This window comes from Leptonychotes weddellii, chromosome 9 (genome assembly GCF_054177405.1).
Source record: "Leptonychotes weddellii isolate Sample4059 chromosome 9, ASM5417740v2, whole genome shotgun sequence".
Taxonomy (NCBI): Eukaryota; Metazoa; Chordata; class Mammalia; order Carnivora; family Phocidae; genus Leptonychotes; species Leptonychotes weddellii.
The window spans coordinates 47,148,433-47,163,679 of record NC_138377.1 but is presented as its reverse complement, the minus strand read 5'-3'; the positions used below and the strand labels follow the sequence as shown (position 1 = coordinate 47,163,679).

Here is a 15,247-nt window from a genome sequence, read left to right as displayed (position 1 = left end):
TTTTTTTAAAGATTTTATTTATTTATTTGAGACAGAGAGAATGAGAGAGACAGAGAGCACATGAGAGGGGGGAGGGTCAGAGGGAGAAGCAGGCTCCCTGCCGAGCAGGGAGCCCGATGCGGGACTCGATCCCGGGACTCCAGGATCATGACCTGAGCCGAAGGCAGTCGCTTAACCAACTGAGCCACCCAGGTGCCCTCATATCTGGTTTTAAGAAACCAGGTAGTTGGCCCAGGTTGGACTGCCCTCTGCACTGGTTTCCCCATGACTGACTTAGGCTTGATTCTTTTGACAAATCTGTGCATAGTATTTGGTATGATTATAAGAAGTACAAGCCTAGTTTTCTCTCTTTTTGTAATTTTAGCAATCATTGATGTTGAATGCCTATATAAATCATTCATTGGCATTTGTAAGTGTTGTTTTATAATTCTACCATTTCTTTTTTTCACTTATTAGAATATTTTTTATAAAGAAACACTTCCTTTCCTCTCCCATTTGAATACCTAATGGTACAGTTCATATAGGAAAAGCTAGATAAATGTTCCTTTCCCTCCCTTTATTTGCTAGTTTTTAAGGTAATGAGTGTTTTTCTCTATCATTATCAGAAGGTGACCAGTGTTTAAAATATTATTATGAATTCATGAATTTGAATACAGTTGATAGATTTCAACTCATTGCAATTTGTATCATTGTTGAAGCTCACATTTTATGTGATTAACCCTACTTAATCTTTATGTTACTAGTCACTATTATCTAGCTAGGGATGGCCTTTTCAATAACTGAGTCTTTTTTTAATAGATTTAATTCTTTCATCTTCTGTTCCTCCTACAGAATGTAAGCAACTTTATGTAATATAAGTGTTGCAATAAAAGAAACATATGTTTATTGTGAAAACTATTTAAAAATTAAAAGAGGGATGTCTGGATGGCTCAACTGGTTAAGCATCCAACTCTTGGTTTTGGCTCCAGTTGTGATCTCATGGGTTGTGAGATGGAGTCCAGAGTCTGCGTAAAGATTCTTTCCCTTTGCCCCTCCCCCTACTTGTGCGCATGCGTGCTCTCTCACTCTCTCAAATAAATAAATCTTTAAGAAAATTAAAAAAAAATAAAATCAACTTATAACTCACCACTCAAAACTATCCACTGTCACATTTTGGTCAATAACCTTTCAGAATTTTCTATGCATAATATATAGACTTGAAATCTTACTCTTTGTTCTATTTTATGATATATATGATGCATTTATTTTCATGTGAATAAATATAGACTACCTCATTACTTTTAATGTATGGATACAAGTTAGTGGACATTTAGTTTCTATTTTTCCATCAAAAATAATGCTACTGAATAGTCACTAAAAATAATGCTATAAGAAATAATTGCTTTTGTATTAGAGATGCAGGACATTTCCTGCCCCAACCATATATCTTTAGAAATTTCTGAATAGGCATGGAAACAAGACATTACATCAACCCCTCCCCTCACAACTGGGGTATTAATTAAGGGTTTTATCAGGCAGCTTAACCCAAAGTGATGAGATGAGTAGTAGCATTCAGATTTCTTGCTTAACAATTAGGAATTGTGAAGTAATAAACTGTGCTAGTCACTGATAATTTAAGTTGGGGACTGTAGTATATTATCCATATTTGACCATGTGCAACTTGAAGTTTACAAAGAAATAACAAGTATATTGAATGAGGAAAAAAAATACAGCAGACATACAGAGCACCTACTGTGTGCCACTCACTGTTATAGTTGCTTGGGATACATCAGTGAATGAAACAATGATCTCTGTTTTCACGTAACGTACATTCTAGAGATGAGAGACAATAAGCAATTGACATTTTAAGTGAACAATATAGCATATTAGAGTCACATGGAAATAAGGAAAAGGAGGGCAGAATAAGGGGGTATGGAACACAGGTTGTAGGGGTGGATCATGTGTCTTTTATGAAACAAATGGAGAAACTCATTGCCCTGGTTCTGGTAACTCTCCAGTTAGTAACTCTAATTTGCATGAATCCTATCCAGCTATACTCATTTATAGTGCTTGGCTTTTGTGACATTTAGGTATCCTTCAATAAATCTTTTTAATTTTAACTAGTTTTACTCTGTTTCTGTTCTTTTCTTTCTTTCTTTCTTTTTTTTTTTTGGTGTAGTGTTCTATGATTCATTGCTTGCGTATAACACCCAGTGCTCCATTCAGTATGTGCCCTCTTTAATACCCATCACCAGGCTAAACCATCCCCCCACCCCTCTCCCCTCTAGAAGTTTATGTTCTTTTCAACTTTGATGAAAACATTCTTATGTACTACTTTTTGGACATAAACTTATGCAATTATTTTTCTAGGATAATTTCCTGTAAGTGGATTACTGGATTAATGAGAATTCATATTCAAATTTCTCAGGTATCTTTTGCCTGAATTTGTGTTTTACCTTCCCAGCTTCCGGTAATATTGAGGGGGATGATAAATACCCATGTGGCATATTGCCAAACATATAGTACTTTAGACAGGGTCTAGTCAGGAGCCAGAAACCACACCAGTCATTTGAGCAGGGGAAATTTGATATAAAGAATTTTTTTATGATTTACAAGATGGGTAACTATTAATAGAGATAAAATAGAACACCAAAATCTATAGAGGTAACATCTCTAGAGAGTGGCTACTATCCTGAGAGCTGAGGGGAAAATCAACAAGGGAGGAACTGCGGGGAACGTCCTGCAGGTCTGAGATTCAGAGCTTTAAGGAGAGGGTGTGGTTGCCACTGGACTGTGCTGTTCACCACTATGGTGATGAAGGAACTTGCTTTGAAAGCTGAGAGCTGCCATTCTTATGGTGGTCTTTGCTGACAGGCACCTACTCCTGAACTGCCAGGAAAACCACTAGCTGCTGGGACTGGGACCCCTGTAAGGTCCTTCTTCCACTTGGAGGTTGGCAGTGTCCCTCCAGGACTCTGGAATGGCTGTATCTAATAGTGAGCCAACTTGCAAAATAGAAATCTAGTCTGCACAGGGAAAACAAAGTGGGTTTGAAGTCGGGAAGCAATACAGTGATACCTGCAAATGTGGTCAGTGTGTTCTGACTATAATTTAAATCCATTAACAGAATAGTTTTGATATAATAGAAGATAAGGCAACAAAAATCCTTTTGCTTTTCTCTATACAAAATAGTGTATTTGGGTACAATCCTATTTGATCTGAAGCTATTTTGAGCATGAGAAAAGTTTCTAATATTTTAAAAATTCCATCTTTGGGCTGTAATTCTGTATCACCATCTGGCAAAGTGATGGAATGGTTTGTTTCATCATTCAGTTTTACTACCTGAGTGAAAACCAGATAGTGCTTGAGTCCAGAGAGAATTTTATTGATTTAAGTTTAATACTGTGTATTAATCTTGCTGTGAACAGCCTTTCCTACTCATCAGATTCCCTATATACTGCTTACAATTATTTTCCGTGTATAACCCGCAAGCCTTTTCAAATGCATTTGTCTCATGGGAATCCAAAAGCTCTAGAAACATTGTGGTGTGTATTTCAGTGGTTGCAATTTCAAGGTGCAGCAACACCTGGTAAGACCATCACAATTCATCTGCTGTCTCTTAGGGATGTAGTAAATTTTCCAATGAACTAGGTATTTTTTCTTTTCTTTTCTTTAAAGATTTTTAAAATTTATTTGTTAGAGAGAGAGAGCATGGGCAAGAGAGAGTGAGTGAGAGTACAAGCAGGGGGAGCTGCAGGCAGAGGGAGAAACAGGCTCCCTGCTGAGCAAGGAGCCCAATGCGGGACTTGATCCCAGGGCACTGGGATCATGACCTGAGCCGAAAGCAGCCGCCCAACTGACTGAGCCACCCAGGCGTCCCTAGATATTTTTTCTGTATTTATTTCTCTTTTTTCCTCCACATTGCACCTGCTCAACAAATTAAAGAAAATTATTCTAAAATGCTATTTGACTACAAGTGTTATTTATATAGAATAGTAATCACTGCTGATTTTTTTTAACGAGTAAAAGCCTTCCTCTTATTAGCATCCTACATTATACAGTCTGAATTCACACTCCCATCATGTCTCACTAGACTATTAGGCTAGCCTACTAAATTGTTGTCCATACTCTATTCTTATGTGCCCCAAATCTGCCCTCCATACTTCATCTCTGAGGTCTTTCCAAAAGACCTGATCTTGTTCCATATCAGCTTTTCTCCAGGGTTTAAAAACTCCCAGTTGCTTCCCAATGACTAAGTTCCTTTGTGACGAGACCATCAACACCAACTGCTCATCCCCTTATATTCTGTACCTTAGTTGCCTGACCCATTGGCCATTTTGCACAAGTGCATGCTATTTTGTACCTACTGGGTTTCTACTTGTCCTTCCAGACTCAGACTAAGGTTTGCCATAAAGATGTTTGGAAAGAGTTCCTTAATCTGTGCCACCAGTGTTTTATTGCAGTACTCATTCAGACATTTCAAATATTTGACCACTTACTGTGTGCAACGGTAGAGAATAGAGAGTGATGAGGTAAAAAGATGGGAGATTTTAGGGAGGATGACTGACTTCTCTGAAGTAATGTTGAACAGAGAGGTCCATGAACAGATGGACTGAATCAAGTGGTTGTCTGGGGGAAGAGCATTTCAGGCATAGGGTAAGTGCAAAGGCCCTGAGGTAGGAATGTGCTTTGGTATAGAAGGAATAACATAGAGAATGTTTGGCAGAGAAGAGGGAGCAAGGGGGAGTGGTTAGAAACAAGGTTGGATACTGAGGTGGAATGAAGGCAGATCACATAAGACCTTGTAGGCCATGGAAAAGATTTTGGGTTTTATTCTGAGTGAGATGGGATACGCAATATTGTGTAAGAGGATATAGAATTAGGTCCTTCTCCCCCATTTGCTTTCATGGTAAAAAAAACCTAATTCTTTAGAACACAGGAACATGACATTTTTCAGTTAAAATCCTTTTCACTTTTGCAGCAAAACCTGATGGGCAACAGCGGGTTAACCTGCTTTTTTCCCTTTTTGTGTGTAGAAGATATATTTAGGTGAATGGAAATGATGATTCTTGGAAAAATCAGTTTTTTCTTATCAAATCTCTGAAAATGAAAAAGGCTCACAATTTTTGCAATTTCTTGGAAAATAGCCTATTCAGTAGTAGTTTTTGATCATGTATTAACCCATATTGATCAAATCAAAGTGTCGCAATGGCTCATTGTTTTTGTATTGTTTTGCTTTGTTTATCACTTTATGTCTGAATACATGGGCCATATTTGTGATTTAAATTACTCTTTAAAAATTCATAGTAAAACCTTGACAGAGGCAACAAAAATAGAAACAGAAGTATACAATTGTTTTCACTATGGAAAGGACTTTTTTAAAAAGAGAAAAGATCTTTATCGTTTTATAGAATGAATTAATGTTCAATTTGCATGACTTTTGCAACTTAATGGGAATTTTAAAAGTAATATAAGATATAATGTACCTGGAATTTTAACTGACTTTTAAAAAGAAAAAGGATATTTTAAAATCATGGACAGCCTTACGATTAAAACCAAAGTATATGTTAGAAATTCTGTGTGGAGGTCAAGGATATGGAAATCTCAACAGTGCTGTAGTTTGTCCAATCAAAGTTGATATGGTTGTGTCATTCAGTTTAATATTATGTGGCCTATTCCAGTTTTGATATGAATTTTGGAAGTCCAGCACCAAAACTGAAACTGGAGTCTACCTCTAAAGAGCTATATTTACCTCTTTTTAATAACTGAGGATTTTACATGACTTAACATCTAAACCTACCACACAAATTGGTCAATAAAAAATTTAGTTTTGACAACATTAGAATAACAACAAAAAAGTTCAACCACATAAAACTGGACCAAAGAGATTTAAAGTGCATTAGAATCCAATGGGGAAAATGGGTGAAGGAGAGTGGGAAATACAGGCTTGGAATGAGTGTCACAGGAATAAAAGGCATGGCAGGAGGAATACAGTCAATGATATTTTAATAGTGTTGTATGGTGACAGATGGTACACTTGTGGTGAGCATAGCATAATGTATAAACTTGTGGAACCACTATGTTGTACACTGGAAACTAATGTAACATTGTGTGTCAACTATGCTCAAATTAAAAAAAAACTTTTAAAATGTACTAAAAGGATAAAAGTAGGGTTCCAATTCAATATATAGCATAAAGCAACTATGTTTTACAAAAAAATTTCTATGAATAATGCTAATAATGATGATGGTAATAATAACTGAGGACAAAAAAAAGAATCCAATGGGAGCACAGATTTTAATGCATGTTCATGTTTCTACTGCCCCAAATCTTATACTCAGTACAAGAAGGTGGTGGTGATGAAATGGGTCTCCCCATATGTTTAAAAGCAATTACACCAAAAAAGGAGAGACAGGATGAACCAGCATGAAACTTTCTCTGAAAGTATTTTAGAGTTGCCCTTCCCTATGCTTATCGTATGTTAGATGTAGGTTATTCAGTTTTGGATACTTGATGTTTTATCAAAAAGTAGAATATTTCTGTTCTTTTAAAGTCTCATGTTTAAGGCTTCCATACTTCCCAGAATTTCATTAGAGTTCCAGAAGATATTAAATATAAAACTAGATTTTTTTAAATTTTATTTTTTTATTATGTTCAATTAGCCAACATATAATAAATACATCATTAGTTTTTGATGTAGTGTTCAATGATTCATTTAAAACTAGATTTTTTAAAAACTTGCTGAATTAGTGTTCCATTCATGTTCAAGTTAGACAAAGCCCACATGATCCAACAAACACCATTTCATTAACAGTTCTTTCTGACATTCTTTTGGTCTGTGTGTGTGTATGTGTGTGTGTGTGTTCTCAAATAACCAAAGAACTTAATATTGAGGAAATAAGAATGATTTGACTTAGCCCATACACTCAGAGTGATAACTTTTGAATAAAGCATAGTGCAGTGGATTTGGCCAGAGAGAAGGACTAACAGAGGGAAAAAGCCCATGTTCAGTCCGCTGTGATGTGGCCCGACTACCTGGTCAGGCTCTGTGTAAGAGTGCTGGGAGTTCCAGATCCTGTTAACTAGCTGTCAAAATACTCCCAGAAAAATTAGCCTGCCTAAATGCTTTTGTTGTGATGTGTTCTAATCCTCCTGTGCCATACTTTGTTCTGGCCTCAAAGTACTTGGGATAGTTTCAGGAAGATTGTGGAGACAGAAAACACTTTGCTGGGAAGGTGGCATTGGGGGAGGAGGTGATAGGTTCTGTCTGGTAATTTTGTATCCCAAGGGGCATATTTTTACTATGTCTGTTTAATCCCCAATTCCCATGACTGTAGTCAAGGAAGTCAGGACAGAAGATTCAGAAAAATTAAAAATGCACAAACAAGTGGTCTCACAAAGAGGCAGTAAAATTCAGGATCTGTGGAAGCCAGGAATGGGAAATTCTTAAAAAAAGAAATTACGATACTCTTGCAAGAGAACTAGTAAGAAGACGCAGGAATGGGATTAATTAAAGAAAGGGAGATATAAATATTGAGAAAGAAATAGTGTAGATGAACAAACATCCAATTTTCTTCACATTCAGTGAAGCTTCCATGGCTGTTTTTCACATTTTGTGACAGAAAAATTTGTCTGTGATATTAGAGCCCCTTACAACAGGAAATGTTCAGACTTTCTGATTCTGCATTTTCTGAACATGGATGGTTCCTCTCACATGGCTTGGCCCTTCAGAGATGTTCTTGTAACTGCATTTCTCCTGCTAATCAACCCGGCAGGCCTTAGAGGTTATTAACACTGGCCTACTTTCATAGTCCTGAGCTGAAGCCGCAGGGTATCTAGTTGTATAGAGAAACCCAGACAGAGGAAATGGCAGTGTTTCTATGTCTTTATGGGGAAGAAATCATCCCTGTTAATTAAATGAAGAGTTTGAAAGGTGCTTGGAGAATTGTTTGTAGCTTTCCTGCAGAAAAAGTTTTCTTTGTCATGTCTTTGGAAGTCGAGGCTCCAGTTCAAGTTTTTCCTTTGTGAATTAGAATCTGAACATTTTTTACTAAGGAAAATTAATCTTTGCAATTAAATCTCTAACTATCAATCAAAAACATAGATCTCAAATGTAGATTTGGATTATCTACCCCTCTACTGTTTTAATTAGCGCTTTAAGGAAATGGTTTAGAGATCGAAAGTGGTGACATATATCATGGTCAAAAGCCCAATTTTTAAGTGGACTTTTAACTGTCATCTGTGTGATCTTCCTTGATTATCTGCTACAAATTCTGGGGGTTGAGAATGGTGTCTACAATTAGCTAGGGCACAATTAGTGAGCCTACCACTCCTTTAGTCTGTGTGTTGCTGCAGAGTTGCCGGCTTGTTTAGAGTGCATTACCATTTTGTCCATTAAGGAGAATAGAAGGGCAGCTCTGGGATCCCAAAGTAAGTCTTCCACTATTTGCTAAACAATGGAAAGAGCTTACATTTTGGAGCCAAAGCTGGGTTCACATTTCTGCCTGACCTCTTTTCTTTTGTGTGGATCCTAGGATGGTTGCTTATTTCTTCAACCTTCATTAGAAATATGAGAATTTTGTACACTGGTTGTGTCATCTGAGATGCTGCCATGCACCTGATAGGCAATTTTTAAATAATAGATACTTTAGTATTTAGGCATTGATTAATAAAATATTGTCACTTTGAATCTTAGAATTGAAATCATCTAGTGTTTATATACATCTTCATTCTTGACTCAGGTACTTAAGGATTCAGGCATTTGGAAGAGATGTATTTACTAGGTCTTCAAATTATTTGCATGCAAGTTTTCACAGAGAAGGCATTAAATTGCATTTTGAGCACTCATTATCTCCAAGGTCATCTTCTCAAACCACCCCTTCTCCCCAGTATACTACTTATCAGGGAGAACTACATATGTTGCACTCTGATTTTTCTCTGCACTGTTGTAGTTATTGCACAAAATGTTGCTGACCTCTCTTTCTTCATCCTCTACCTCAGAACTCAATACAAACATATGTCCACCACCCTTACTCCACTTACACAGTAGACTGATAACTTCTCTCTTTCATAGTCTCTAACTAAGCCCTCCTTTGCATTTAGAGTCCCTAAGTTAAACTCACTCTCCCCTGGCTGTTGTCACCCACATTGGTATAAATAGTAATTGTTCAAGGTCACATAAGATTACCTTTTTAATAGCCTTTAATTCTTCCAGCTGTTTTATAACTTGGATCCTTCCAGAGACTTTTAAAGTTGCCAGGATTCTTTTTACCTGAATGTTTAAAATACGCAAAACAAAAATTTCAAACAAAAATGCACTGAAGAATCTTCATATTAAAATCATTTGTTTCTGATGTTGCAATTATGTATCATGCTTCAACTAAGTAGTAAATGTATAAATAAAGATGCCTGTTTTTGTAGTGCTTTAAGAAATAGAATAAAATTAACAAGAAAATCAATTCTAGTTATTGATCAGACTCTGGAAAGGGTCTGTATAAAGCAGGGGTTGGCAAACAATAGCCTGTCAAATCTGGCCCACTGTCTCTGTAGGGCTTGCAGTCTAAGAATGGTTTTTACATTTTTAAGTGGTTGAGAAAACATCAAAAGTAGAATAGTATTTTTTTTAAAGTAGAATAATATTTCACAATACATGAAAATAATATAAACCCCAAATTTCAGTATCATAACTAGAGTTTTGTTGGAACACAGCCAGTGTCATTTGTTTACACTGTCTGTGGTTGCTCCTGGGCTATATCGGTAGAGTTCAATGGTTGCAACAGAGATTGTTATGTATGGTCTGCAAAGCCTAAAATATTTACTAGCTGGCCCCTTATAGGGAAAGCTTTCTGGTCTCTGGTCTAAAGCCTTCCCTGTAGGGAATGTCATTTATCTATTTTATGATTTATATTATACTTCCTAAGTGTTTAGGCTACTTCCATGTTATTAAATGATTTGTCTAACAACCAATGTAAGTGGCAGAGCTTGGGTTTCACATATCTTCTCAACAAGACCAACATTTTACATTTAATGAAAAAAAAATAGTGTTCATGTTGGAAGAAAAATGTGTATTTTAAACATATACAATAATTTTTCTCTTTCAACTACCCAATAGGATTTATTCAGACCTAGGGATTTTCCAAGTAATTTATAAAGACCTTATCCTTGGATTATTTACAATATAATAGATTGGGGAATAAATACATTTATGAAATAGCTGGTGAAATACAGAGTGAATCCATGATATCACGCTACAGATTTTGTACACACATGCACAGTGAAGGCAGCAGAAAGGTTAGTATGAAATGGGGTTAACCTGGAAAAGAGTTAAAGAGTAGTATTTCCCTTCTAACTTTTGTGATGTATGCTTTTAAATTTTGTCACAAAGATTCAAAATGACATCAAACATAAAATGGAAACTGTTAGATAAACTGGGATAAATCAATTTTGTGTATTTTCTTTTATACTAATTTCTGAATAAATGGTATTCAATAAATGGTAGTTATCATTACTATATGATATTTTCAGTGGAAAACAGATTGAAAATTCCTGTAGGTAGGGAAAGAATATTTGAAGAGTAAATGACTAATTTTATAAATATATGTATATGTATATTTATATGGAAAACTTTGATCATCTTATAATTAGGCATTGGTTATCTTCTTTTGGCTGAAAGCCTGATGTGGTATAAAAAACTGTACTGTGGGCGGGTGGTCGCAGCAGCTGAGGGGGCGGCCGTGGGAGCAGAAAGAGCATCAGCTCTGGGCGGCCCAGCTTCGCAAATGTTCTCTGTGGACCGTGTATCACGGCGGCCGGCAGGCACCGGCATGCGCCCGCCCCGCGGCCATGATGCCCAAGAGGAGGGTCAGTTCCGCTAAGGGGATGGCAAAGGAGGGCTCCAAGAGGAGATCAGCAACGTTGTCAGCCAAATTGGCTCCTGCAAAAGTGGAAACGAAGCCAAAAAAGGTGGCAGGAAAGGATCAATCTTCAGACAAGTGCAAACAAAGGGGAAAAGAGGAGCAATGGGAAAACAGGATAAAGCGGCTACCCAAGAAACAAAGACTTACCTGCAGAAAATGGAGAAACTAAAAATGAGGACAGTCCAGTCTCTGATAAAGCAGAAGAGAAAGAAGCCAAGTCTAATTAATATCATATACCATGTCTTACCAGTGTTCCCTGTCCCCCTCTTGTACAATCCAGAGGAACATTTCTATTAACTATTTTGTAAATGCAAGTTTTTTAGTAGCTCTAGAAACATTTTTAAGGAGGAAATTCCTCCTCATCCCACTTTTTAAATGTAAATGCTTTTTTTTTTTTTTTAAGAGGGGAAATCATTTGCTGGTTGTTTCATTTTTGGTACACCCAGAAAATAGTGGGATATTGAATATGAGAGGCTCTGATTGTCTTGGGTGTCATCTCAACATCCTATAGATGAGGTAGTTTTTATGTCCTATAATACTAAGCATACTAAATGGCAATTTGGAGTCAGTCGTGCATTTACTATGTCTTGGACATTTTAAATTATTTCTATTCCCGTGTTGTTTTTGGTAGAATTGTTTCCTAAAGAAAACCACTCCTTTATCTTGGCTCTCCCTGTCAGAATTTTGTGTGCTCTGAAATGTCTTAGTCGTGGTAGTCCAGTTACTAGTTTTACTAGTAACTTAGTTAATGTGCTGTGCAAGACTGAAAATTTGTGTGTATACTATATTAAATTGTGAATTAATGGGACTAAAAATGTAACAGTGCATCAACAGTTGAAGATATTGGTACTTGATATACTGTTAAGGAAAATTTGCCTCCAAATTTTAGGCTGGAAGGTCATGGAAAAACTTTTAGAAAAGAATCACAGCTATGTGATTTTTTAGATTTTCGGTACGTACATTAAGAATTGTGTACAGGGGCACCTGGGTGGCTCAGTTGGTTGAGGGACTGCCTTCGGCTAAGGTCATGATCCTGGAGTCCCGGGATCGAGTCCCACATCGGGCTCCCTGCTCAGCAGGGAGTCTGCTTCTCCCTCTGACCCTCCTCCCTCTCATGCTCTCTGTCTCTCATTGTCTCTCTCGCAAATAAATAAAATCTTAAAAAAAAAAAAAAAAGAATTGTGTACAAATTGAAATGTCTGTATTGATCCTCGAACAACCAAAAAAACCTCAATTATAAAAAAACTGTACTGTGATGTAGCAACAAATATTATAAAAGCTTTTTATTAAGAATAATTTGAAAAATATGCAAAAGTAGAGAGAATGGCATAATGAGCACTTTGTGTAGCCATCACCCAGTATCAACAATTATCATTTTCGTTTTTAAACCCCCCCACCACTGGATTATTTTAAATTATGTGCCTGAAAATGGTGCCTATATGGATCTCGAAAAGGTAACCGCTTAAAAAAATAACATTATCACAATTAAAAATAATATTAAGTCGGCATCCAAATAAAGGACATACATTTGAAATTAGTTACTATGTCTTTAAATCTGTAATTTCCCTGTCCCTCTTTTTTGTCCATGAAATATTTGTTGAAGAAACCAGGGCATTGGCCCTGTAGACTTTCCTGCATTATTAATTTTGCTGATTGCACCACACTGGCATTATCTAACATGTTCCTTTGTCTCCTGTATTTACCTTAAAAGGTATTTGGAAATAGAGGATTGATGAAATTCATGTTCAATTTTAGAACAAGAATACTTCATAGGAGGATCCATCAGGAGGCCAAAGAATATTGTGTGTCTTTCTTTTTATGATTTAGAGGACTTGATCATTGCCTAGATCCATTATTTCATTAGGGTGACATTATAATTCCATCATTCCTTTTTAACTTATTAGTTGGAAAACTTCTCTAAAGGGAAGCTTTTCCTCATCTTCTCACATACACACACATATTAAGCATACTTCTTTGATTATTTTTTCAATCAATTGAAGTTACTATTATTATTGCTTAAGATATTCCATTTTTTAAAAAATATTGCATTTTTGGATAGTGGGAATTTAGCTACAAAATTTTAAATATTTTTAAAAGGTTCCCTTAATTTATGTCACGAGAGTTTCTGCATGTGATTTTTGTTTAAAGTTTAATTTAAATAGTTTTAATGCTTTTTCTTTATACATGCAATGAATTCTTCAGTGCTTATCATTATTCAACAGAGAATTAAACCTTTCTTTTTTTTTAAAGATTTTATTTACTTATTTATTTATTTATTTTTATTATTATTATTTTTTATTTATTCATGAGAGACAGAGAGAGAGAGAGGCAGAGGGAGAAGCAGGCTCCCAAGGAGCAGAGAGCCCGATGCGGGACTCGATCCCAGGACCCTGGGATCATGACCTGAGCTGAAGGCAGACGCTTAACCATCTGAGCCACCCAGGCGCCCAAAGATTTTATTTATTTATTTGACAGAGAGAGAGAGCAAGCGAGCACACAAGCACGGGGAGCAACAGAGGGAGAAGGAGAAGCAGGCTGTCCGCTGAGCCGGGAGCCCAATGTGGGGCTCGATCCAAGGACCCTGGGATTGTGACCTGAGCCAAAGGCAGACGCTTAACCAACTGAGCCACCCAGGTGCCCCGAGAATTAAACCTTTCAATTTGAGTTTTGTGCTAGAGATGGCAATCTCCAGCCTTCTTCTAAGAGCAGCCCTTCTTGAGTCCTGTAATCATGTCACCTGGGATGAGGCTCCCTGCTTGTCTCTGCCCCTTCACCATTTTTTTTCTTATTTGATGTAGCTTAAAGAAGTTGCTTGCAACCAGAAAAGGCTAAGACAGACAGAAATGTTCCTGTCAGTGAACACTAGGTTGAAAATAAAGAGATTTGGTTCTTGCTCTGACTCTGGCACTAAGTAAGATACAATTTATCAAATTGGTCTAAATCAGCATATTCCCCAATGATATCCCTCAAAACCATAATTCTGTGGGATCCTTTGTAAAAGAGTTTCTTGTTCAAATAAATTTGGGAATATTACCTATAATTTCCCTGTCTTGGTATGTCACTAGGCCTGTTAGCATAAAAAGTTCTGAGAATTTTACAGGAAAGAAATCCATTTAACTTGGTATAACTGTGTGGTTTCCTAAGCCTACCTGGGCACAAAATCATTAACACTACTATCTTGTGCCTCTGAGTTCCAAGGTGCACTCTGTGGGAAATGTTGGAATAGCTAATGTCCAGGTCTCTCTTAATTCTGAAAGTTGGATTGTCATGACTAACTGTGTCAGAAATCAAATTTTCTTTCTTCAGTGTGGAACCTGTCCTCTTCTGTCTTCCTCTGCTCAATCATTGAAGCTGACTTTATCTCATCCCAATTATCCTAGGGAAAAATATTCTCGGATATCAGACTTCAGATTGGATGTGAATTTTGGTTGCAATTATTTTCTGAAGAGACCTAGAGAAAAGGAGGTCTGGCTTTGTCAAAATAGATAAAAGATTCTTAGGAAGATTAGTGTAGTATTGGAGTATTAGATAATTAACTTAGAAAAATGAGAATTTGAAGTCATACAAAATAGAGATTAAAACCTAAAACAAGGCAGTCATCATGGAAATAGAAAATGGAAGAATGAAGTTACTCCTTATCAACTGGGAGGATTTTGACTCCAGCACACATATTTAACATCACCAGGGCTTTTGGTTTATGGACCTGGGAACTATCTGGCACTAGCTCCGCCACTAAATGGGTCACCCTCAGTAAATCATATGGGCCACAGCTTCTTTATGTGCAAAGTGAGAGTGTTTCACTAGATGATCCCCAAGGTCCCCTTCTGTTCTAAATCAGTTATCCCTATGAAACGTATTTAAAAAGAATCTGAGTTTTGTATACTATTGGTGTATGGACAAACAAAGTAAAACAGATTTTCCTTCTTTTCAAGTATTTGTATTCTCAAGAATCAATTTAGCTTAAAATATGGGCTGGAATTTTCCTGAAGATATTGGTAATGTGCTTGGTGAAAACAGTGTGGTGTTGGGAAAGGAGGTTAGAATTAAAAGAAGGATGTGATAGAGCTCTATAAATCATTTTTTCCCCAAATATACTAATGAACAAATAATAGCAACAGGGCAATACAGCAAATATTCTGAATATAAATCATTTGGATTATTTGCAGAAATTATTAAAAACAGAAAACACAAGAATAGGCAACAGCAGGTCAAGAACATGGACTCTGGGACAAGTAGAGCATTTGAGATAGTTTTCTACAGTGTGAGAAAGACCTTATGGGCAGGCTGGGGACATCATTTCAGATTTTTATTTTCAATTCCCAGCATGTTCTTTTAGTAACCTTTTTCTTTTT

General features: G+C 36.6%; 2 pseudogenes; one reads left to right on the top strand and one right to left on the bottom strand.

Annotated features, from left to right (window-relative positions):
- Positions 1-10,804, bottom strand: part of LOC115939848 (vasculin-like) — an 81,888-nt pseudogene extending 71,084 nt beyond the window's left edge.
- On the top strand, positions 10,754-11,122 carry LOC102729982 (non-histone chromosomal protein HMG-14 pseudogene; annotated as a pseudogene).
- The last annotated feature ends 4,125 nt before the right edge of the window (positions 11,123-15,247 follow it).